Source organism: Chelonia mydas, chromosome 2 (assembly GCF_015237465.2).
Source record: "Chelonia mydas isolate rCheMyd1 chromosome 2, rCheMyd1.pri.v2, whole genome shotgun sequence".
Classification (NCBI taxonomy): domain Eukaryota; kingdom Metazoa; phylum Chordata; order Testudines; family Cheloniidae; genus Chelonia; species Chelonia mydas.
In genome coordinates, this window is record NC_057850.1 from 116,043,851 (window position 1) to 116,066,747 (window position 22,897).

At 44.4% G+C, this 22,897-nt stretch overlaps 1 long non-coding RNA gene across 1 annotated transcript in view; it reads right to left on the reverse strand.

Annotated features, from left to right (window-relative positions):
- LOC122464557 overlaps positions 1 to 13,496 on the reverse strand; it is a 121,439-nt gene extending 107,943 nt beyond the window's left edge. The window contains exon 1 of the long non-coding RNA XR_006288719.1: positions 13,458 to 13,496. This is a non-coding gene — a long non-coding RNA (uncharacterized LOC122464557). The remainder of the gene's footprint in view (positions 1 to 13,457) is intronic.
- Positions 13,497 to 22,897: the final 9,401 nt, after the last annotated feature.

The following is a 22,897-nucleotide window of genomic DNA, read 5'->3' on the forward strand; positions in this document are numbered from 1 at the left end:
TAAACTCACTCAACTCCTCAATTTTTCAAAGTAAAAGTTCCCTAGGTGCTGATGGTTCTGCCTCTGGACCTGCTGCCACCTCACTCTAGGCACTCAGACCTCTATCTCCTGCCTAGGCCCCAAAGCAATTCATGAATTAGGTGAAGATAGGTGTTCAGTTGCCCAAGGGGCCCATTCTGGCAGGCACCTTCTGAGCACCCCTACTGGATTGGGCCCCATTCAGAAGCCTGCTGGAGGTGGAGGTGCCACTGCTCATCTTATAACTTTAGTGCAGTGGTTAGGGTGCCCCACCTCAGAATATCCCATAACCCACTGGTTAGAGCACTCCCCTGAGAGGTGGGAGACCCTTGTTCAAATCCTTTCTCCCCCTCTGCCAAGAGGAGGGAATTGAACTTGGGTCTCATACATCCCAGGTGAGTGTTCTAACCACAGAGCTGAAAGTTACATGGCTGCCCTCTCAACAGGCACTTAGCTCGTTAAAACAATGTAGGCACCTGAGCCAGGAGAGGGGTTCTCCTTCATGGATTGCTAGCAGAGCTAGGGGCCTATCTCTGAGAAAGGGGCGGTGCTCAGTGCATTGACATCTCCCATTGGCTAGTTTAAGCAGGAAGCTGCTGAGCATGCTGGCTTTCGTGGATTGCATTCTTAGGTACCTATTTCTCCCCATTCATTGTATAGGGAGCCTGGTGCCTAACTTGGCTTTGTGGATCGGTGTTGTTCATGTGATTTCCTAGGTATCCAAAAATTAGGAGCTGTGATGCTCAGCATTGCAATGCATAAGTCCCTTTGTGGATCCCACCAGTAACTACTAATGGAAAAAATATTTCATTTCCTTACAATACTAGCAAGTAAACTACCAAATAATTAGTACAGTATTCTTTTGGGTGTCTTTTTATACTGGAATCTTCCCAAATGGTATATTTCCAGCTGTCACAGTAATAGTAGCTTACATTTAATAATGCCTTTCTTCCCAAAGGATTCCAAAAGCACTTTACAAGTTATTTATATAGGAATCATTTCACCCATCATTGACACTAAGCCAGCCATCTCTGGGGTGGGACATGGGAGCTATTTGAGAGAATTAGGCAACATTAAACAGTTTAAAATGTGAACTGAAGAACAGTACCATATCTGAGGGAAACTTCAGAGGGAGTTTAGGTAGGCAGGATGTAATTAAACAAATTGGAATTAGGTCAGAACATAGATTAACAGCCCGATTCTTGCAAAAAGTGCAAGGGGACTTATAATAACCATAAATGGACATGATTTTATTTTTGCATGATACTTTTATGATTTCACCTTTAAGCTATCTAATGCCCCTTAGCACCTTCTTGTGGTATTGATTCACTAATGACTCAAAGGGAGAGGCATACTACCTTAGGACTCAGTTACCAGCCACCACTTTTTGCAGCATCCTGGCTCTTGGAAATTTCCTGTGCAAGTACTAACTAGGCCCAACCACGTGTAGCTTGTGAAAGCAGACAAGAGAACAGCCTGAAGCATTAGGGATGCTGGCAAAGCATGGCTAGACAGTTTTAATACGCTGATTTCTCATTGTTGCCTGCACAGACTGTTTATCAAGTTTGATGAAAGTTTAGGAATTGGGTTCTGAGTAGAAAAATAGTCTTTTTAAAAAAGTTTTAAGTTTTCATAGATTTGTTATCTTCATTCTGATTATAGCTGGGCAGAACTATTCATCATTAGTTAACTAAAAAGGACAAAGTACCAGTATATGAATTGTCTTGAGGATAAAAGGTACTTTAAGAAGCCAGATTCTAATCTCTTCTGTTTACCAGCCTTAGGTAGAACAGATGTTGTTCAATGAAGTGAGTGCTTATTTGTATCTTTTTAAGTGGTATGTCTATAATAATATGGCACAATGTAATGGAAATTGCTTCCCATTCTCTTCCTCTAGTTTTTCTCCTCTTCACTGGTCCCAAAAAGGAATTAGGATAGACCTAGATATTGACTGTAATGGCCTTTGCAGTGTTGTTGTAGCTATGTTGATCCTAGGATATTTGACAGAAAAGGTGGGTGAGGTAATATCCCTTATTGGACCAACTTCTGGTACACAGAGCTCTCCTACCATTTGCTAATTTAAAAAGACAATTAGATGAATGAGCAGCTAGGGTGAATGAGAAGCTCTTTCTCAACTCTCCTACAATTGCTTCAAGCTCAAATTCCTAGGAAATCTGGAAGAATGCCTGGAATGTAGTATCTAATTGACATATATACATGCACAAGTTGTATATATAACTCTTGTGTGGGTAACTTATACTATTCAGGTAGCTAAACCTACCAGCAATAAAAATAGGGAAAATAGTTTCACTGTGTGAATGTCATTAAGCAGTTTAAGCGCAAGCAAAACTAAGTTATACACACAAGCCCTCTTTTGTACTCACATTCCCTCTCCTTCCCTCTGCTGTCAGGAAAGACCATTTATAAAGGACCAGTTCAACAAAGCACAACCTCAGCAGAGGCTAGTGGCTGTAACAGTGAGTGAATTGTAAGTTCTTCTATGCAAGGACCTTGTCTTCCTACATTTCTGTGTAGATCTTAGCTATAAAAAACAAAGTTTTTAAATGGGGACTGTGTACTGCAATACCAGATTAATTTACCTCCCTGTGTGGTCCTCTTGTGATCTAATGTGGTGTAAATTGGTTTTAAACCCCACCCTTACGATTTATCTACATGCAAAATAGCACCAGTTTAATTCAAAGTTTGATTTTAAACTGGTGCAACCCCCTGCATGAATACTCTGATTTTGGTTTAAACCTGGTTGACATTGCTTTAGCTTGTGTCAATAAATTTACAGATGTAAACTAAACTGATGATACATAGATTGTAAAGCCAGAAGGGACCATTATGGTAATCCACTCTGATCTCCTGTATAACACAGGACTTAGAATTTCTCTGAATTAATCCCTGTCTGAACTAGAGCATGATGGGGAAAAACATCCCATCTTGATTTTAAAAATTGCCAGTGATGGAGGATCCACCACAACCCCTGGTAAATTGTTGTAATGGTTAATTACCCTCACTGTTAAACATTTGCACCTTGTTTCCAGTTGGAATTTATCTAGCTTCAATTTCCAGCTGGATCTTGTTACAACTTTGTCTGCTAGACTGAAGGGCCCATTATCAATTTTGTTGTTGCCAATGCAACAAGCTGGGATCAAGTCACCCCTTAATCTTTTCTTTGTTAAACTAGATGAAGTACCTTGACTCTATCAGTCATATTTTCTAATCCTTTAATCATTTTTGTGGCTCTGCTCTGAGCCTTCTCCAGTTTATCAACATAATAACCAGTTTGAAGCTACTATCAGAGTGCCCGCACAGGAATTTGCATCAGTTAAACTAAATTGGTTTTCAAACCAATTTAAGTTAAATTAGTGCAACTTTCACATGTAGACAAGCCTTTATCTCCACATGTAGCTAGGAAAAATTTGGGAATCAAATTATTATGGTCCTTATCAAACCGATGCCAGTGCACTTTTATTGCTGCCTGACTCAAGCACAAAATCTTCTGATATACTTGATGCATAGGTCAGGGTTGCACACAAACAGCAGGGGACTTGTATGTCTCCGTGCAGACAAACAACAGTTTGAAAATTTGGACTTAACGGTAAAATATTTAAAAGTTCCTAACTGACTTGAGAGCCAAAGTTCAATTTTCAAAAGAGAATGTAAGAGGCATGTAAGAGTAATTCAAGGTTCATTTAAATCAATAAGAATTAGGCCTCTAAATGCCTGTCACTTAAATTTGGACTTAGGCAGTTTTTAAAATTTTACCTTAAATGACTTGTTCAAGGTTATAAAGTGAGATAGTGGTAGAATCTAGGAGTAGAACCCAAAACTCCTGGCTCCTAGACTCATCCTCCAACAACTTGACAACATTCCTTTCAATTAGACCTTGTCCTCTCCCAATACAAAATAACAGATCATATAAAGAGTTTACATTTATGCAGCTCTTCCTTTTGGCCTCCATGCAGGACTCATCCTCTGGGCACTTGCTAGTAGTTTTTTAAAGAGTCAAAAACTCCCAAAGATCTGGATCAGCACTTATAAAAGCACTGGTTTCAGAGTAGCAGCCGTGTTAGTCTGTATTCGCAAAAAGAAAAGGAGGACTTGTGGCACCTTAGAGACTAACCAATTTATTTGAGGTGCCACAAGTACTCCTTTTCTTTTTATAAAAGCACTGAAATTCCGGATGACAAATACAATCAGAAGGGTAGGTAGAGAGGTGAAACCTGCCTCTGATGGAATGGCACAAATCAGAGTTTCACCTAAAGGGCCGGGGTTAAAAAATAAAATCTCTGAATTCTGCAAGCACAGCTGAGCACTTCTTTTTTTAAGCATGCATTTCTTTCTTGTTTGTAACCAGGCAATCTTTTGTGAAATGCGCAGTACAATTTAAAATTGCTGCCCCTTTAAAAAAAATTTTTAAAGTCAATTTATTTGAAATATAAATTGCACATTTTTAACTTGTCATCCTTCATTTAGAAACTCCTTCTGTACACATAACAGGAAATTTAAAACACCAGCAAAAATAATTTGGCAACAAATCCACCAATCAAACCCAGAAAAAAATATCAAAAACATAGTCATGGGGTTTTTTTTCCCCTCCATTCGTAATATATTGTTCATCCAGGGCCGGCTCTAGGTTTTTTGCCGCCCCAAGCGGAGTGCCGCCAAAGAAAAGAAAAAAAAGGGCGGGGGGGCGGAATGCTGCCCCTTGCAAAGTGCCGCCCCAAGCATGTGCTTGGTTTGCTGGTGCCTAGAGCCGGCCCTGTGTTTATTCATAGCAACTAGATGCCTGCAGAGCTTTCCAGTGGAGAAAAGCGGCTGCTGAGAGATTACACATGGGGAGGAACCTACATTCCTGGTTCAGGCAAAACTCACCACCCTTTGAGATAGTGCAGCATGCATTCTATGGTGCGCTCAGCCTGCTCTGCAGGCCAGCGGAGGAGGAGGACAAGGCTGTGGCCTTGTCTTTCTAGACATCTTTGGGGATGGTGGAGGGAGCACCAACTGTGACAAGCCATTGCAGCAAAGGGAGAAGGAGGCTTTTTATGCACTTTCCCAGCTACGCACACCCAAGGGGGACACACAATCTGGCACTGAATCTTTAGATTGGAACTTATTCTGCTCTCAGTTACACAGGTACCACTCCAATGACGTCAGTGTGAGATGAAGGAGTTCTGCTCTTCGCAGGCGGTGCTCAGCACCTTGCTGAATTAAGCCCTGGTGGATAGCAGATGAGTCTCCCTCATTATAAATTATTCCTAGCCCTCTGCATTACTTCTTCAGCATAGCTTCCCTCTGTCGTAATGAAGGGTTTGGCCAGAATCTTGCTACTTCTTGCCAGTATGGATTGGCAAGAGACTGTGGCTGCTGGCGCAGGCTCCCTACCCTCTGTTATGGTTCTGTGTACCAGCCACTGTTGCCCTCAGTGGAATTGCTCAGTGGTTTGTTCTCAGACTTTTGCTAGTATGAGGTAGCATCTCCTGCTGTCTTCTAGTTTAAGGAGTGGGAATGCTAGTTGTTAGTGTTTTGCATACTAAAGGATTGGGGTTAGAAAAATGCTATGTAATGTTTGGGTCTCCGCATAATAACTTACAATATCTCTATTTTTATAAACAAGCAGAGAACAGAAAGAAAACTACACCCTAATATGTGCATTTTTACATACAAAGAAAACACGCATCTCAGCACTAACTGGTGTAATGTTTCATGAGGTTTAATTGTTGTCTGAATTCTGGAGAAGATGAAAAGATGACTGGAATGTCTTTTTTTCACATGCCAACCACTAAGTAAAGGTGCAGTAGTTCTGCTGTAATATAGCAGGTTTGATTTCTGCTTTCCTTAACTGAAAACAAGACGTGCAATGCACCCTTTAACATACAATTAAACCTTTCTTAATCACCACTCAAGGGATGGAAAAAATAGCTTGCTTAATTAATCTAATAAAGGTGGAGCAGTATAGTTGTGGGGAGCAGTATAGTTATTATATTTATTATTTGTATTACTGTAACACTTAGGAGCCCCATTCATGGACCAGGATCCCATTGTACATGGGCAGTCTCTTAAGGTAGTAATTTGCCTATTAAGGGTGGACTCCGTACAAGCCTTCACTGTATCATGCTTTTTTCCTTTCTGTTGATAGGTGAAGTGAAATCCTGGCCTCACTGAAGTCACTGGGAATTTTGCCACTAACTTCAGTGAAGCCAGGATTTCACCTATGAGGTCTGTATTAGGAGACTGATTCCACTCTGCATTCATGCTAAAAGGGGACAAATTGGCTGATGCTGAGTCTTACCAGAATGATCGCTTGTTCTTTCCCAAGCCCTGACTACACTAGGGCTTGTAACTAGGATTGAAACTATTTTTCAACATGCCTACAGCCTGACATTGCAGTGACACGGTTCCTGACCACATTTTACGTAGAGCACCGTAGAGCTTATCCTACAACCTTCCAACCTTATCCTATAACCTTGCTGCCTGACCACCTGCTACGGATTTAAAGAAACAGTAAATATATCCTTTCATAGACTTTAATGCCAAAGGGATCATTAGATCATCTAGTCTGACCTCCTGTATAAGGCAAGCCATAGTATTTCATCCAGTTTACCCCTCTATAGAGCCCAATAACTTGTGTCTGAGTAAACGGTATCTTCCAGAAATGTATTTTGTCTTGGTCTGAAGTGATCAAAAAAAGGAGTCTCTAAGGCAGGGGTTGGCAAACTTTGAGAAGTGGTGTGCCAAGTCTTCATTAATTTAAGGTTTTGCGTGCCAGTAATAAATTTTACATTTACAGGGGCCCCGACGGAACCCCAGACTGGCAGTGGGCTGGGCGGGGCCGTTGGTTCCATCTGCCGCCCGTGCTGCAGGTCTGGGGTCCCAGCCGCTGCCGGGCTGGATGGACAGAACCCCGGACCGGCAGCGGGCTGAGCGGGGCTGGTGGCCGGAACCCCGGCTGTCAGGGGCCAGTGGATGGAACCCCAGACTGGTAGCGCACTGAGCCACTCAGCCCGCTGCCGGTCTGGAGTCCCAGCAGCCAGCCCCGCTCAGCCCGCTGCCAGCCTGGATGGACAGAACCCCAGGCCGGCAGCGGGCTGAGCGGGGCCGGCGGCCGGGACCCTGGCTGGCAGCAGAGTGCCACTAAAAATCAGCCACGCGTGCCGCAGGTTGCCAACCCCTGATCTAAGGGCTTGGCTACACTGGCAATTTACAGCGCTGCAACTTTCTCACTCAGGGGTGTGAAAAAACACCCCCCTGAGTACAGCAATTTTCAGCACTGTAAAGAGCCAGTGTAGACAATGCATCAGTTCTGAGAGCCACACCCCTTGTGGAGGTGGGTTTTTTAGAGCGCTGGGAGAGCTCTCTCCCAGCACTCTGCCGCGACCACACAAGCCACGTTAAAGTGCTGCTCTGGCAACACTTTAGCGTTGCCAGTGTAGACTAGCCCTAGCACTTCCCTTGGTAGCTTGTTCTGATGGTTAGCACCTCACTGTTAACAATTTGTGTATTTCTAATTCTAATTTGTCCAGTTCTAACTTCCAAACAAACATTTGTTCTTTTTATGCCTTTCTCTCCTAGCTTAGAGAGCCGTTTAGTACTTAGTATCTTCTCCCCATGAAAGGACCTGTACACCATAATCCAGGCATCTCTTGACTTTTTTTTTGTTTGATAAATCTTTTTAAGTCTCCTTTCATTGTAAGGGATCTTCTCCAGCAGTCAGATGGCTCTTCTCTGCATTCGCTTGAAGTACAGTAACTGTGTTCAGAAAGGTTTCAGAGTAGCAGCCGTGTTAGTCTGTATCCGCAAAAAGAAAAGGAGGACTTGTGGCACCTTAGAGACTAACCAATTTATTTGAGCATAAGCTTTTGTGAGCTACAGCTCACTGCATCGGCTGCAGAAACAAATTTATAAATTACCTTAAGGGTCAGTCTAGAGCAGTGGTTCCCAAACTGGGGTTTGTGAACCCCTAGGGGTTTGCAAAATGTTACAGGGGGTTGTCAGAAAAAAAATCCCTAATGGCAGACAGAGCTGTCCCTAGGGATTCCGGGCAGCACAGGACCAGCAGCCCGAAGCCCCTGGACTTCCAAGAGCTAACCAGATCAAAGCAAGCGTATCTATCCCACTGAGGAGATTTAAACTTCAAAACTCCTTATAAGAAATGGAAAGGGAGGTGGATATTTTTTGTTGTTTTTAAAATTAAATAGGCAGCTAGTATTGTTTTTAAAATTATGATGAAGAACAAGTTTAATGTTTGTTGTAACATGCATTGTTTGCCTGGACCGCTCAAGACCTGAATGCCTGTGTAGGAGGAACTCTTTGAGCTGGCTGCTTAAATACCTTCATGCTGTTTCCCATTTGATACTCCTTGATGAAACATAGGAGCCTTGTCTTATAACAGGCTTATTCAAAGTGATACAAGCTACGAAAGTGAGATCTTGGAAGAGTGTTGCCATTTTCATAATAAAAATACTGTAATTACAAATAATTAATAATAAATAGTGTGTAACAAGCATGCCTGAAAAACCATATACCCAAGATCACTGCTTTTATAATTTATACTCAGGTAAAGGAGAAAATCCTTGGAAATACTCATTTTTAAGAGGGGGTTCGCGAGACTTGACATTTTAGTGAAAGGGGTTCACAGGTGGTTAAAGTTTGGGAACTACTGGTCTAGAGCGCAGTTTTGGCTTGAATGGTTGTCATTTAAAGAGAGAGAGAGAAATCCTGCTCCCTGTGCCAATAGCACTGGACTGGGACTCAAGAAACCTGGGTCCTATGCCTGGCTCTGCCACTGGCCAGTTGAGTGACCTTGGCAAGTCACTTCAGCTCTCTGTGCCTCAGTTTCCTCATATGTAAAATGGGGCTAATGATAATGAGGTAAAGTACTTTGAGCTCGACTGATGAAAAGTGCCATGTAAGTGTTACCCCTGTATTATTATTATTTGCCCAATGAAAATGGACTGTGGTACAATAGTGGCAGCATTAACTGGTTTTGAACACAATTGAAATGCTAGCACAGTTCCAGCTGAACAAGGGCTGATTTCTAAGGTTGCGCTTTTGTGGTTTTCTCTACTGCTTCTTTTACAGCTCTTACATTCATTAGCCAGCATTTGTCAAATCGTATCATTTCATTCAGAGATCTTCAAATACTCAATCTTTATCCAAGTGAACTATACATTCATTAGGATGACAGCCTATCACAACACATTTTTATTTCTATCTTTATAAAAATCCATTGAAATTTGTTGCCGTCAGCTGCTTCTTTATGCAGCGTAACTTCTCATATTCTTGACGGTACTGATTGATTTGACTCATTGTCCTGCACAGTGAAAGCAAAGGAGAGCTCATTTATGTTAATTACCCTGGCTCACTGGGTCTCAAGGGATTAACACACATGAGCCTCGCATATCTCTGACCAGTTTTCCCCTTTAAACAATGCCCTGGAAAGTGGTGAGGATTTTGTCTGCAACAATGACAAATCTGGTACCGGTTACAGATCGTGCCTATGTTATCCAGATGACACATCCTGTTCTATTTTGTTGGGTAAATAATTGCACTGCTGTTTTGTTTACATGTTCCTATCTGGTTTGTGAAAGCATCTTACTGTTCACTTTTGAACCCATGTGCACATTCACCACTGGCTCTTCAGAAGAAGTACAAAAGTCTGCTTATCCCTGTCTCTGTGAAGATGATCGATAGATTGAAGTTAACCATTTATTTTTATGTCTAATCATTAATTATGCAAGGAGTACTAATGCTCTTTTCCCTTTGTAGAAACACTTTAACCTTATGCTTGAGGTGATTTAAATGCCAGCAGGTTGCATTAATTTTTTACTACATTTGATAGTTTGCTAAAGAGAAGAATTAAACTGTCATCCAGCCAAAGAAGAGAAGGGTTATAAGTACCTTCTTAAAACAGCTGCAGCTGTTCCTGTAGCTGGATGACAAGTTGTGTGGGTTTAAAAAACAAAACAAAACACACCCCTGGCAAAATGCATGGGTGGAAAAATCAGATTCTGTTGTGGCTTACAAAACAGCAAGCCTGAAAGAACCATATGCTCCTTACAATGAAACAATGGAGTATTGCACATCTGTCTCACTAAGTGGAACTGCTACAGTTCAGGTTTGCAGCACTCCTGGCAGAAGAGCTTCATAGCAGATGTATGCTTTTTCTCTCTGTCTTTTTTATTTTTAACCACTTAGGAGAGAAGCTGATGTTCCCCAAGATGGCATCATAAGCTAGGAAAATACTTCCAATATAAAGGAGTACACATCACTAATAAATTTAAAAAGTATATGCAGCTAAACTTGAAGTGCTCTATCTAAACTTGAAGTGCTCCAACTACTCAGTCTCATTTAAAACCACAGAAAACAAAGGAACTGACTTGTGCTTCAATGAGAGCACATTTCCTGCAGAACTTGTAACAAACAGCAAGTAATAAGAACCCCATTGTATGCCCAAGGAAGCAGCATTTCATGCATCATCCCAGACTTTCCCTTATGAACAATACTTCACATATAGGAGGCACTAACCCAGAAAATCACTTAAGTGTGTGCTTAATTTTAAGCACATGATTAGTCCCAGATTAACTTTAAGCATGTAAATTGTGACACTGCACCACATATTCATCATAGTGATATTATTATGATATGATTATGGCATAATTATGTTGCTTTTTGTACAAGATGGGTCATGTAAGGTGACACTGGAAAAGTTATGATTTGCTGATTATCCTATTTCTGTGCATGTATCCTATTTGGATCTGTAGTTATGAATATTAACTATGTATCTGTATTTCAAATGTGGTTACACCTGGGTGGCACCCACTAGGAAAAATGTTTCCAGTCTAGACAGCTGGTTGTGAAGGACCTATTCAAGGTAATGGGCATAAGGAGAAACAATAGGCTTTTGGAGAAACTTATCCCCCACCTGTTGAGCCTTCCTGAGAATGTTCCAGAGAGCCTATGAATAAAGCCTGCTATGCCTCAGCAGGGCATGTGACCAGGCCACATGATGCTGATCTCCATTTTAGGTACCTGCATTTTTCCATAAACTGAGCTAGGAACTGTTTTTGGAATAAAGGATTCCTGCCATAAAGTAAAGCTATATAAGGTGGGGTGTGATATCATCTAGGGGCCTCACTCCTCACACAAGGACACTCCTGAGGAAACAAAGACTGAACTGGAGGAAGTGCTGGTCCCAGACTAAAGGGATTTCTAGGCTATGGAAACCTGGTGGACTGCTTGTATCATCAGCCAGGGTGAGAAATTGCTAATTCATATCCAATTTATGTAGTATTTTAGGCTTAGTTTGTGGTTTTGTTTATTTACTGGGTAATCTGCTTTGATCTGTTTGCTGTTACTTATAATCACTAAAAATCTATCTTTTGTAGTTAATAAACTTGATTTTTTGCTTTATCTAAACCAGTGTGCCTCTTAATGAAATGTCTGGGGAAAATCTCAGCTTGGTTAACACAAGTTTGTTGCATATTCCTCTCCATATTGAGGGAAAGGTGAACTGGGTAATATATTCATACAGGTTGGGGTTTTGATCAGGGCAGGATGGTACAGCTCTGGGGTCTTAGGCTGGGGAGTTGGGGATTATTTTGACTGTAGCCTCTCTATTGTTAGTTCATGCAATGGCTGGCTGCAGCCTGCACGTGGCTGCAGCTGGGTGTGTCCCTGCCAATGCAAAGGCTGGTGAAAGTGTAGGACTGGGAGCAGTCTGCAGCTTGTCACAGCATTACAGTGCTGAGAGGGAGCCCAGGCTAGTGTTTCAGAGGGCTCAGTGGAACCCCATTTCCAGGTGGCACCCCGGGGGGGAACCTGTCACATGAGTAGTTTAGTCACATGGTTAAAGTGATTTGCTGGATTGGGACCATGCTGTGACCTCTATGTGGGATTCTCAAAGCACTTTATAAAAAATAAATAGCTGGTACTTACCTTCTGTATGTGTGTGTGTGTGTGTGTGTATAAGTATTTTAAGCCCCATTTTACTGATAGGAAAACTTCTACAGAGATGTTATGGGTCTGCAAATTCCTTGGGGCAGGGACTATGCCTGCTTTTAGCACAATGGATCCGTGAATCTTGATCAGGGCCTCTGGGTTCTAGAAATATTTAACTAGAAAATAAAAGGCTAGGTGTCTATGGCCATGTGTGAAAACTGTGCGTGCAATTACACACAAAAATTAGAGGTTTGCAAATGGCCAGTACACCATCTTGCTGGCTATTTGTGTATGCAAAATACCTCTGTGTCATTCTTGGTCATGTGGAAAAAAAAAATTTAGGCTTGCAACCAGTGTTCCCTCTAATTTTTTACGTTCATGTGCAGAATGAATTTTGTTATGTGCACCAATTTGGAGTTAATGTGTGGTGGGGGTGGGGCCGACGGGTTTGGAGTGTGGAAAGGGGCTCAGGGCTTGGGCAGAGGGTTGCAGTGCAGGGGGGTGAGGGCTCCAGCTAGGAGTGAAGGCTCTGCGGTGAGGCTTGGGATGAGGGGTGCGGGCAGGGGCTCAGGGCTGGAGCAGAGGGTTGGGGTGGAGCTGGGGATGAGGAGTTTGGGTGCAGGCTGAGGTGGGGAGAGAGGACTCCCCCCATCCCTCTCTCGCTTAGCAGCTCAGGGCTGGGTGAGAGGTGCCTCTCTCTAGCCGCAGCAGCTCCGGCTGGGCTGGGCCGGGCCGGGCCGGGGAGGGGCTCCTCTCCCCACCTGCATGGCCCTTGATAGCCACACGGCCATGCAGAAGGATATGCGGCTTACAGGGAACTTAGCTTGCAACTGATCCTGGCCCTTGGCACCTTCCTATTTGAAAACTAGGTTCTTAGTAACTTGGCCAAGGTCACATAGGACATCTGTGGCAGGATCTGCTAACAAATGCAGGGGTGAGGATTGGTTTAATTGCAGCTATGTGTCTGTGTGTGGAGGAGAAGCAGCAGAGACAATGACAGAAGCAGAGAGAGAAGGCACAGTTAGAGATGTATTTGTAGCATAACCCCAAGAAAAGATGATCGAGACAGCTTTTGGGTGCTGACTGGAAAGAAGTTGGGGCTGCGAGCAAAGAAACTCCTATTTGAGTCATACTGTGTTCAGGGAAATAGGATTTTGTGTACATTCTGTGTAAATAAACAGTAATGCATTAACAAAATACTTGACTCTATCATCAATATCCCCTCATGACAGAAACAACCCCCAAGACCCCAGATACTGGCCAACCACTTAAATAAAAAAGGGCAATGATATTTACAAATTTTGTTTTTCATAATTTCCCCCCAAATCTTCATACAAAAATCTCCAGCATATTTATTCAGGAACCCGACTCAGTGGCAGGTCTGCAGAGAAGATAAGATCTACTGCTGCTACCATTAATCAAGAAACTTCCTTAGCTCAGATATTAATGGCCTTTGATGAAGGCCCCAGATTCTATATACTGTACTTTACCTTTTCGAAGAAGAGTGGGAGAGCGAAGGAGTCAGTCACTAAGAAGACACTGAAGGAACAATGAGTGCTATTGTGAGAACCAGGAAAGCACAGGGTCACAGAGTTCTAGGGAGGAGAAAATCCAGGAAGAAAGAATCATTAACTGTATAGAAAGTGATGGCTAAGTAGACTGGAAAAGAGGAGTAGCAATTTAAACAGGAAGAGGTCTTTGACCTTCATAAGGAGCATTTCAACAGAGTGGAGCTGGCAGGCACCAGATTATAGGAAACTAAGCCCTGGTCTACACTACGAGTTTAGGTTGAATTTAGCAGCATTTGATCGATTTTTAACCCTGCACCTGTCCACACAACGAAGCCATTTTTGTCGACTTAATAGGCTCTTAAAATTGATTTCTGTACTCCTTCCCGATGAGGGGATTAGTGCTGAAATCGACATCGCCGGGTCGAATTTAGGTTAGTGTGGATGTAATTCGACGGTATTGGCCTCCGGGATCTATCCCACAGTGCTCAATTGTGACCGCTCTGGTCAGCACTCCCAACTTGGATGCACTGGCCAGGTAGACAGGAAAAGCCCCGCGAACTTTTGAATTTCATTTCCTGTTTGGCCAGCGTGGCAAGCTGATTCAGCACTGGTGACCGTGCAGACCTCATCATCAGAGGTGACCATGGAGTCCCAGAATAGCACAAGAGCTCCAGCATGGACCGAACAGGAGATACTGGATCTGATTGCTGTTTGGGGAGAGGAATCCGTGCTATCAGAACTCCGTTCCAAAAGACGAAATGCCAAAATATTTGAAAAAATCTCCAAGAGCATGAAGGACAGAGGCTATCACAAGGACCCGCAGCAGTGCCATGTGAAACTTAAGGAGCTCAGGCAATCCTACCAAAAAACCCAAGAGGCAAATGCCCGCTCTGGGTCAGAGCCCCAGACATGCCGCTTCTATGATGAGCTGCATGCAATTCTAGGGGGTGCCCCTACAACTATCCCACACCTGTATGTGGACTCCTGCAAGGAAGTCTCACGCAACAGGGATGAGGATTTTGGGGACAAGGAAGATGATAGCGCACACCAGGCAAGTGGAGAAACTGTTCTCCCCGACCAGCCAAGAAGTGTTTATTACCCTGGAGACAGTACCCTCCCAACCCGTGCTCCCGGACCTTGAAGGGGAGAAGGGACCTCTGGTGAGTGAACCTTTGTAAATAAAATACCTGGTTTAAAAGCAAGCGTGTTTAATGATTGATTTGCCCTGAAGACTTGGGATGCATTCGTGGCCAGTACAGCTACTGGAAAAGTCTGTTAACGTGTCTGGGGATGGAGCGGAAATCCTCCAAGGACATCTTGATGAAGCTGTCCTGGAGGTACTCTCAAAGCCCTTGCAAAAGGTTTCTGGGGAGGGCAGCCTTATTGCTTCCTCCACGGTAGGACACTTTACCACGGCAGGCCAGTAGCACGTAGTCTGGAATCATTGCATAAGAAAGCATGGCAGCGTGTGGTCCTGGTGTTTGCTGGCATTCAAGCAACATCCGTTCTCTGTGTTATCCTCAGGAGAGTGATATCATTCATGGTCACCTGGTTGAAATAGGGGAATTTTATCAAGGGGACATTCAGAGGTGGCCATTCCTGCTGGGTTGTTTGCCTGCGGCTGAAAAGAAATCATCCCCACTGTTAGCCACGTGGTGGGGGGAGGGGTGAAGCGATCATCCCAGAGAATTGGGTGTGTGAGGGGGTTTAGTTGGGTTTGTGCTGCACGTTAACCTGAAAACATCAGCCCCTCCTTTTAAATGGCCAATGTGTCTCTTTCAGTTTTAATTTCTTTTTTTTTTTCCTCCCACAGCTGCAAATGTTTCAATGCTGCCACTAGCATCTCTGTCCCAGAGGCTAGCACAGATAAGAAGGCAAAAAAATGCACTCATGATGAAATGTTCTCTGAGCTCATGCAGTCCTGCCAAACTGAAAGAGCCCAGCAGAATGCGTGGAGGCAGACAATGTCAGAGTCCAGGAAAGCACAAAATGAATGCAAGGACAGGTGGCAGGAGCAACAGGAGAGGTGACGGGATCAAGAGGAAAGGTGGCGGCAGCATGATGAGAGGAGGCAGGATGCAATGCTGAGGCTACTGGAGGATCAAACTGATATGCTCCGACGTATGGTTGAGGTGCAGGAAAGGAACGGACCGCCACTGCAACCCCTGTGTAACCAACTGCCCTCCTCACCCAGACGCCCAAGAACACGGGGAGGGGGCCCTCCGGGCACCCAACCACTCCATCCCAGAGGACTGCCCAAGCAACAGAAGGCTGGCATTCAATAAGTTTTGAAGTGCAGTGTGGCCTTGTCCTTCCCTCCACCCCCACCCCTCCCAGGCTACCTTGGCAGTTATGCCCCTATTTGTGTGACAAATTAAAGAATGCATGAATTTGAAACAATAATGACTTTATTGCCTCTGCAAGCAGTGATCAAAGGGGACAGGGGAGGGCTTACAGGGAGGTAGAGTGAACCAAGGGGGCGGGTTTTCTTCAAGGAGAAACAAACAGAACTGTCACACTGTAGCCTGGTCAGCCATGAAACTGGTTTTCAAAGCTTCTCTGATGTGCACCGCGCCCTCCTGTGCTCTTCTAACCGCCCTGGTGTCTGGCTGCACGTAAACAGTGGCCAGGGGATTTGCTTCAACTTTCCACCCCACCATAAATATCTCCCCCTGACTCTGACAGATATTGTGGCGCACACAGCAAGCAGTAATAACAGTAGGAATATTGGTTTAGCTGAGGTCTAACCAAGTTGGTAAACTGCGCCAGCACGCTTTTAAACGTCCAAATGCACATTCTACCACCATTCTGCACTTGCTCAGCCTATAGTTGAACAGCTCCTGGCTACTGTCCAGGCTGCCTGTGTATGGCTTCAAGAGCCATGGCATTAAGGAGTAGGCTGAGTCCCCAAGGATAACTATAGGCATTTCAACAGCCCCAACGGTTATTTTCTGGTCTGGGAATAAAGTCCCTTCCTGCAGCTGTTCATACAGACCAGAGTTCCTGAAGATGCAAGCGTCATGTACCTTTTCTGGCCATCCCATACTGATGTTGGTGAAACGTCCCTTGTGATCCACCAGTGCTTTCAGCACTATTGAAAAGTACCCCTTGCAGTTTATGTACTGGCTGCCTTGGTGGTCCGGTCCCAAGATAGGGATATGCGTTCCATCTATCTCCCCACCACAGTTAGGGACTCCCATTGCAGCAAAACCATCCAGTATGACCTGCACACTTCCCAGAGTCACTACCCTTGGTATCAGCAGCTCAGTGATTACGTTGGCTACTTGGATCACAGCAGCCCCCACAGTAGATTTGCCCACTCCAAATTGAAGCCCGATTGACCGTTAGCTGTCTGGCGTTGCAAGTTTCCAGAGGGCTATCGGCACGCACTTGTGAACTGTGAGGGCTGTTCTCATCTTGGTATTCTTGCCCTTTAGGGCAGGGGAAAGCAAGTCACAAAGTTCCATAAAAGTGCAGTTACACATGCAAAAGTTTCGCCGCCACTGGGAATCATCCCAGACCCGCAACACTATGCAGTCCCACCAGTCTGTGCTTGTTTCACGGGCCCAGAATCAGCGTTCCACGCCATGAGCCTGCCCCATTGCCACCAGGATGGCCAAATTGCCGGGGCCCGTGCTTTGAGAGAAGTCTGTGTCCATGTCCTCATCACTTGTTACCACGCTGCCATCGCCTTCTCGCCTGCTTTTGCAGGTTCTGGTTTCATAGATTCATAGACATTTAGGTCAGAAGGGACCATTATGATCATCTAGTCTGACCTCCTGCACAACGCAGGCCACAGAATTTCACCCACCCACTCCTGCGAAAAATCTCTCACCTATATCTGTGCTATTGAAATCCTCAAATCGTGGTTTAAAGACTTCAAGGAGCAGAGAATCCTCCAGCAAGTGACCTGTGCCCTATGCTACAGAGGAAGGCAAAAAACCTCCAGGACCTCTTCCAATCTGCCCTGGAGAAAAATTCCTTCCCAACCCCAAATTTGGCGATCAGGTAAACCCTGAGCATATGGGCAAGATTCATCAGCCGGATACTACAAAAAATTCTTTCCTGGGTAACTCAGATCCCACCCCATCTAATATCCCATCACAGGCCATTGGGCCTATTTACCATGAATATTTAATTACCAAAACCATGTTATCCCATCATACCATCTCCTCCATAAACTTATCAAGTTTAATCTTAAAGCCAGATAGATCTTTTGCCCTCACTGCTTCCCTTGGAAGGCTGTTCCAAAACTTCACTCCTCTGATGGTTAGAAACCTTTGTCTAATTTCTAGTCTAAATTTCCTGGTGGCCAGTTTATAACCATTTGTTCTTGAGTCCACATCGGTACTGAGCTTAATTAATTCCTCTCCCTCTCCGGTATTTATCCCTCTGATATATTTATAGAGAGCAATCATATCTCCCCTCAACCTTCTTTTAGTTAGGCTAAACAAGCCAAGCTCCTTGAGTCTCCTTTCATAAGACAAGTTTTCCATTCCTCGGATCATCCTAGTAGCCCTTCTCTGTACCTGTTCCAGTTTGAATTCATCCTTCTTAAACATGGGAGACCAGAACTGCACGCAGTATTCCAGGTGAGGTCTCACCAGTGCCTTGTATAACGGTACTAAACCTCCTTATCCCTACTGGAAATACCTCTCCTGATGCATCCCAAGACCGCATTAGCTTTTTTCACGGCCATATCACATTGGCGGCTCATAGTCATCCTATGATCAACCAATACTCCAAGGTCCTTCTCCTCCTCCATTACTTCTAATTGATGCGTCCCCAGCTTATAACTAAAATTCTTGTTATTAATCCCTAAATGCATGACCTTACACTTCTCACTATTAAATTTCATCCTATTACTATTACTCCAGTTTACAAGGTTCTGCATATACAAGAGAGTCTCCTCTTATGCTGGGGTTATGTTCCGCAGTCAACGCGTAAAGCAAAAATTGCGTATAGTCAAAATTACATTGAGTATAATGGTGGGCGGAATTGCCCGCACTACAGGTACAGTATTTAAATAATTGTTTTTCTCTTTTTTTGTTGTTGTTTTTGCCAACCGTGCAAAGCTGAATTCACGCATGTTAAATGCGTGTAAGATAAGACTCGCCTGTACTGCATGATAATACGTGAGGTGTTTACAATGCTCATAACTGCTGCAGTGATCTGAGCGGGCTCCATGCTTGCCGTGGAATGGCGTCTGCAGAATTGCAGGGTAAGCGATGGTTGGATGACCAGTTTTGCAGACCTACTGCACTGTCTGCTGCCAGGACACAACAGCTGAGCGGTCTGCACACTTGCCGTGGTATGGCGAGACAAGAGCAGCCGAGCAGAATTGCAGCGGAAGTGGCCCTGCGAGACCACCGGGAGAGCAGAGTGTCAGCGGAAGCAGTGGATGACAAAGGTCATGTAGAGGACCTGCGAGGTGGATTCATAGCATCAGGAGAGCAGGATCACAGAGTGGCAGCGGAAGCGGTGGATGACGATGATGGTTAGTAGTCCTACTGCACCATGTGCTGAAAGCAGTATGGCGCCCACACGGAAAAAAGGCGTGAAATGATTGTCTGACATTGCTTTCACGGAGGGAGGGGCGACTGACGACATGTACCCAAAACCACCCGCGACAGTGTTTTTTGCCCCATCAGGCATTGGGAGCTTAACCCAGAATTTCAATGGGCGGCGGAGTCTGCAGGAACTGTGGGGTAGCTACCCACAGTGCAACGCTCCAAAAGTTGACGCTAGTCTCGGTACTGTGGACGCACTCCGCCGACTTAATGCACTTAGTGCATTAGTGTGGGGACACACACAATCAACTGTATAAAATCGCTTTCTAAAAAATCGACTTCTATAAATTCGACCTAATTTCGTAGCCTAGACATACCCTAAGGGGAGAGTTAGTGGAGAAGGAATTGATGAAATGGGAATAGACAGCATGTTCAAGAAATATAAAGGCAGGGAAAGGAGTGAGACTGGGCAGGTACAAGGGAATTTTAGAAAATTTCTAGCCTGATAAAGAAAAAAACATAATTTGTGTTCAGCTGTTTGTTTATTTATCAGTATAATCCCCCTTGACATTAATGCACTTCATCCAGTGCAGCCGCAGTTTGGCTGGGCCCCTCTTGTAGAAGTCCTTGTCCTGCATGTCCAGAAACAACTTGAGTGCTATGATCACCTCATTGAAGCTCTTTCCACAAAAGTATTCCTTCAATTTGGGGAACAGGTAAAAGTCTGAGGGAGCCAAATCTGGTTTGCAGGCTGTCTGGGAAAGCAACAAAAAGCCACATTTGGTTGCTGCGGTCACTGCAACCTGGGATGTGTGGGGTGATGCGTTGCCATGGACAGGGCCGTCCCTAGCTATTCTGGGGCCCTACACAGCTGCCCCCCGCATGGGGGGGAGGATATGGGGGGCCCCAGGCCTCTGTGGTGGAGTGGGGCTGGCTTGGGGGGCAGGGGGGAAACTGCCCCCCAGCACTCACTGGCAGCACGGCTGGGGCCAGGTTGCTGCACTTCCCACCACAGGTGAGTGCAGGCCTGGCCTTGCTACAGTCCTCAGGGGTGGGAAAAGGTGGGGCAGGGGCGGAGCAGGGTGGGGCCTTTGGGGAAGAGGTGGAGCAGGGGGGAAAGAGGTGGGGCAGGGGCTGGAGCAGCATGCAGTTGCGCAGGGCACCAGGAAATGTGGTGCCTCAAATTTCCTGGTGCCCTATGCAGCTGAGTACTTTGTGTATGGGTAAGGATGGCCCTGGCCATGGAGAAGCAAAAAGTTCACTGAAAATGTCAAGTTGCACTCTCTTCTGGTCAGCTCTCATCATTCTGGGCACGCATCTTGCTGACACCTTTCTTATGCCCAGGTCTTCATTGAGGATGGCTTGCACTGACCCAGTGCTGATGCCCACTGTCTCAGCTATGTGTCTGACTGTTGATCTTCTAGGTGAGGTGCTTTTTTTTATTGGACCTTCTTTTGGTGAGAGAGTTAAGCCTTTGAGCCACACAGAGCTCTTCTTCATTCATCACCATCTTGCAATGGACTCTTTGGGGTGTCCTGCTCTTGGCTCATTTTCCATGCTGATTCTCCTTTGCTTGAATTCAGTAGCCCAGGTTTTTCTTTACTGTGCGTATGAAGAGGCATCATCCCCAAAGGTTGCTCTCATGTCCTCATGGATTTCTTTTGATGTCAAGCCTTTTTATGGAGGTACTTGAACACCGCTCTGATTTCATTCTTCTCTATTTTTCCAATCTTTGATGACTGACTCACTTCAAAAGGTCCTTGCACAAGTTCTGCACAGATGGAAAAAATGGCTACTAACAAAGAAATACATCAAAATACCAGTACTTTGATCTGTAAAATCTGTTGGGCTCTAGAATATCATTAAATAGGTCAGGCTAGACACTTTCTCAGTGACCCTTGTAGATAGAGAGGCAGCTACTATTAAGCAAGGGTCTGGGGGACTGGGGAGACAATAGCATATTTGAAAGCTGAGGAAAATAAGCCAAGTGACAGAGAGAGAGAGAGAGAGATGTTGAAGGGGAGGGAAAGGAATGAGGGGAGGAAGAGAGGTCCCAAACTGGAAGAGGGTTGGCTAAAGAAATTGGTCTGAAGGTCAGTGGTTGAAAGTGGGAGAGACATATCTGAATTGTAGTCCAGAGTGAAGGAGGAGAAAATCCAGGCTGTGTGTATGTATGCGTGGTGGTGGATTGGAAGCTCATGCTAAATTATTTCAGTCTTCTCTTTGAAGAAGCTTCTCAGCAGCGAGGGAGGAAGGTAGAGGCTGAGGAGAGGATTAAGGAGAAAGATAACGGTGGAGAAGAGACAGCAAAGGTTGTAGGAGAAGGACTTTATCAGGAAGGAGAAGCAGAGCTGTTCTGCAAGGAAGATCTCAGTGAGGAAGGCACCGAGGATAAAAACCTAATAGGCCTTCCACATACAGCATAGCTTTAAACAGAAAATATGGGCAAAGGCAAGAGTAATTCCATTGAAATAAATGAGGGTTAGATTGGTGTAAAAGTAGGGTGAGAGGAGAATCAGGCCCATTACATCGCCTGTGATGGGTTTTAGATGGGGTAAGATCCAAGTTACCCGGGAAAGAATTTTCTGTAGTATCTGGCTGATGAATCTTGCCCATATGCTCAGGGTTTAGCTGATCGCCATATTTGGGGTCGGGAAGGAATTTTCCTCCAGGGCAGATTGGAAGGCCCTGGAGGTTTTTCGCCTTCCTCTGTAGCATGGGGCACGGGTCACTTGCTGGAGGATTCTCTGCTCCTTGAGGTCTTTAAACTACAATTTGAGGACTTCAATAGCACAGATATAGGTGTGAGGTTTTTTTGTAGGAGTGGTGGGTGAAATTCTGTGGCCTGCGTTGTGCAGGAGGTCAGACTAGATGATCATAATGGTCCCTTCTGACCTAAATATCTATGAATCTATGAATCCTAGAAACAGAACACTAATTATTAAAATCACCAATATTCATTCCAGGAAAAGTCCACATTAGGCAGAGTGAACGCTATATACCACAATTAACAGAGGCCTTGAGGTCAGATTCTTTGGCCATGTAAATTAGCATTGAAGATAAACCCTAGGCTCTCCCATAGTCTTTATCTCAATTTGGTAACTCCTGTGAAAGCTACAAACTGCCTTGTCTTCAGTAGCATTTTACCTCATGTTAGTTACCACGTTAGCTAACTTGAGTTAAGAACAAACCTCATGTCCTAGTGAAGATACAGCCTGTGGTCAATTTTTAAAAAACAATAAATAAAATACCACCATTTTCAACATCAATAGCCCCGTGACACAGAGCCAGCGAGGGTTAAGCAACCAGCAGGCTGCGTGACCTGGAAGGAACCCTTACAGACATATTAGAAGAGTATTGAAATGGTAAATAGGGCCATTACTTGTAGATAGTGAGCAAACCCATGTTAAGTAGACTAGAATCCTTGATATGTAGGCCTGTATTGTTAGAGAATCACAAGTAGATACTAATTGTATTTGTCTGTGTTTACCTGTATCTTGTTTATAAGTTTAACAATGTGATCTAATTACCTTGTAGATGCTAAACTTCTGTTCCTGTCTATGATTCATTACTGTATTCTATTGATTCAGAGATCAAAAGGGGATATTCTCATTTAGATGGGACTTGTGGTATAATAAAGTTATTGGCCTCATTTCTCTTTGAAATTTGCAACCCTATGTAGTGAACTACCTGGGAACTGTTTGATGGTTAATTGGCTTATGCTAATGAATACAACTAGTTACTGGTCTATGCCTAGGAAACAGAGATTAGCTTCAAAGCAACAATATACATTACCTATTCTTCATCCAAGAAAGGCCCTGCTGTGACCATGACTTGCTTCCGCTATAAAGAAAGATTTGGGCCTGATCCTTTTTTATCTCGGAGCTGCTTAAACTTTGACCAGGAAAG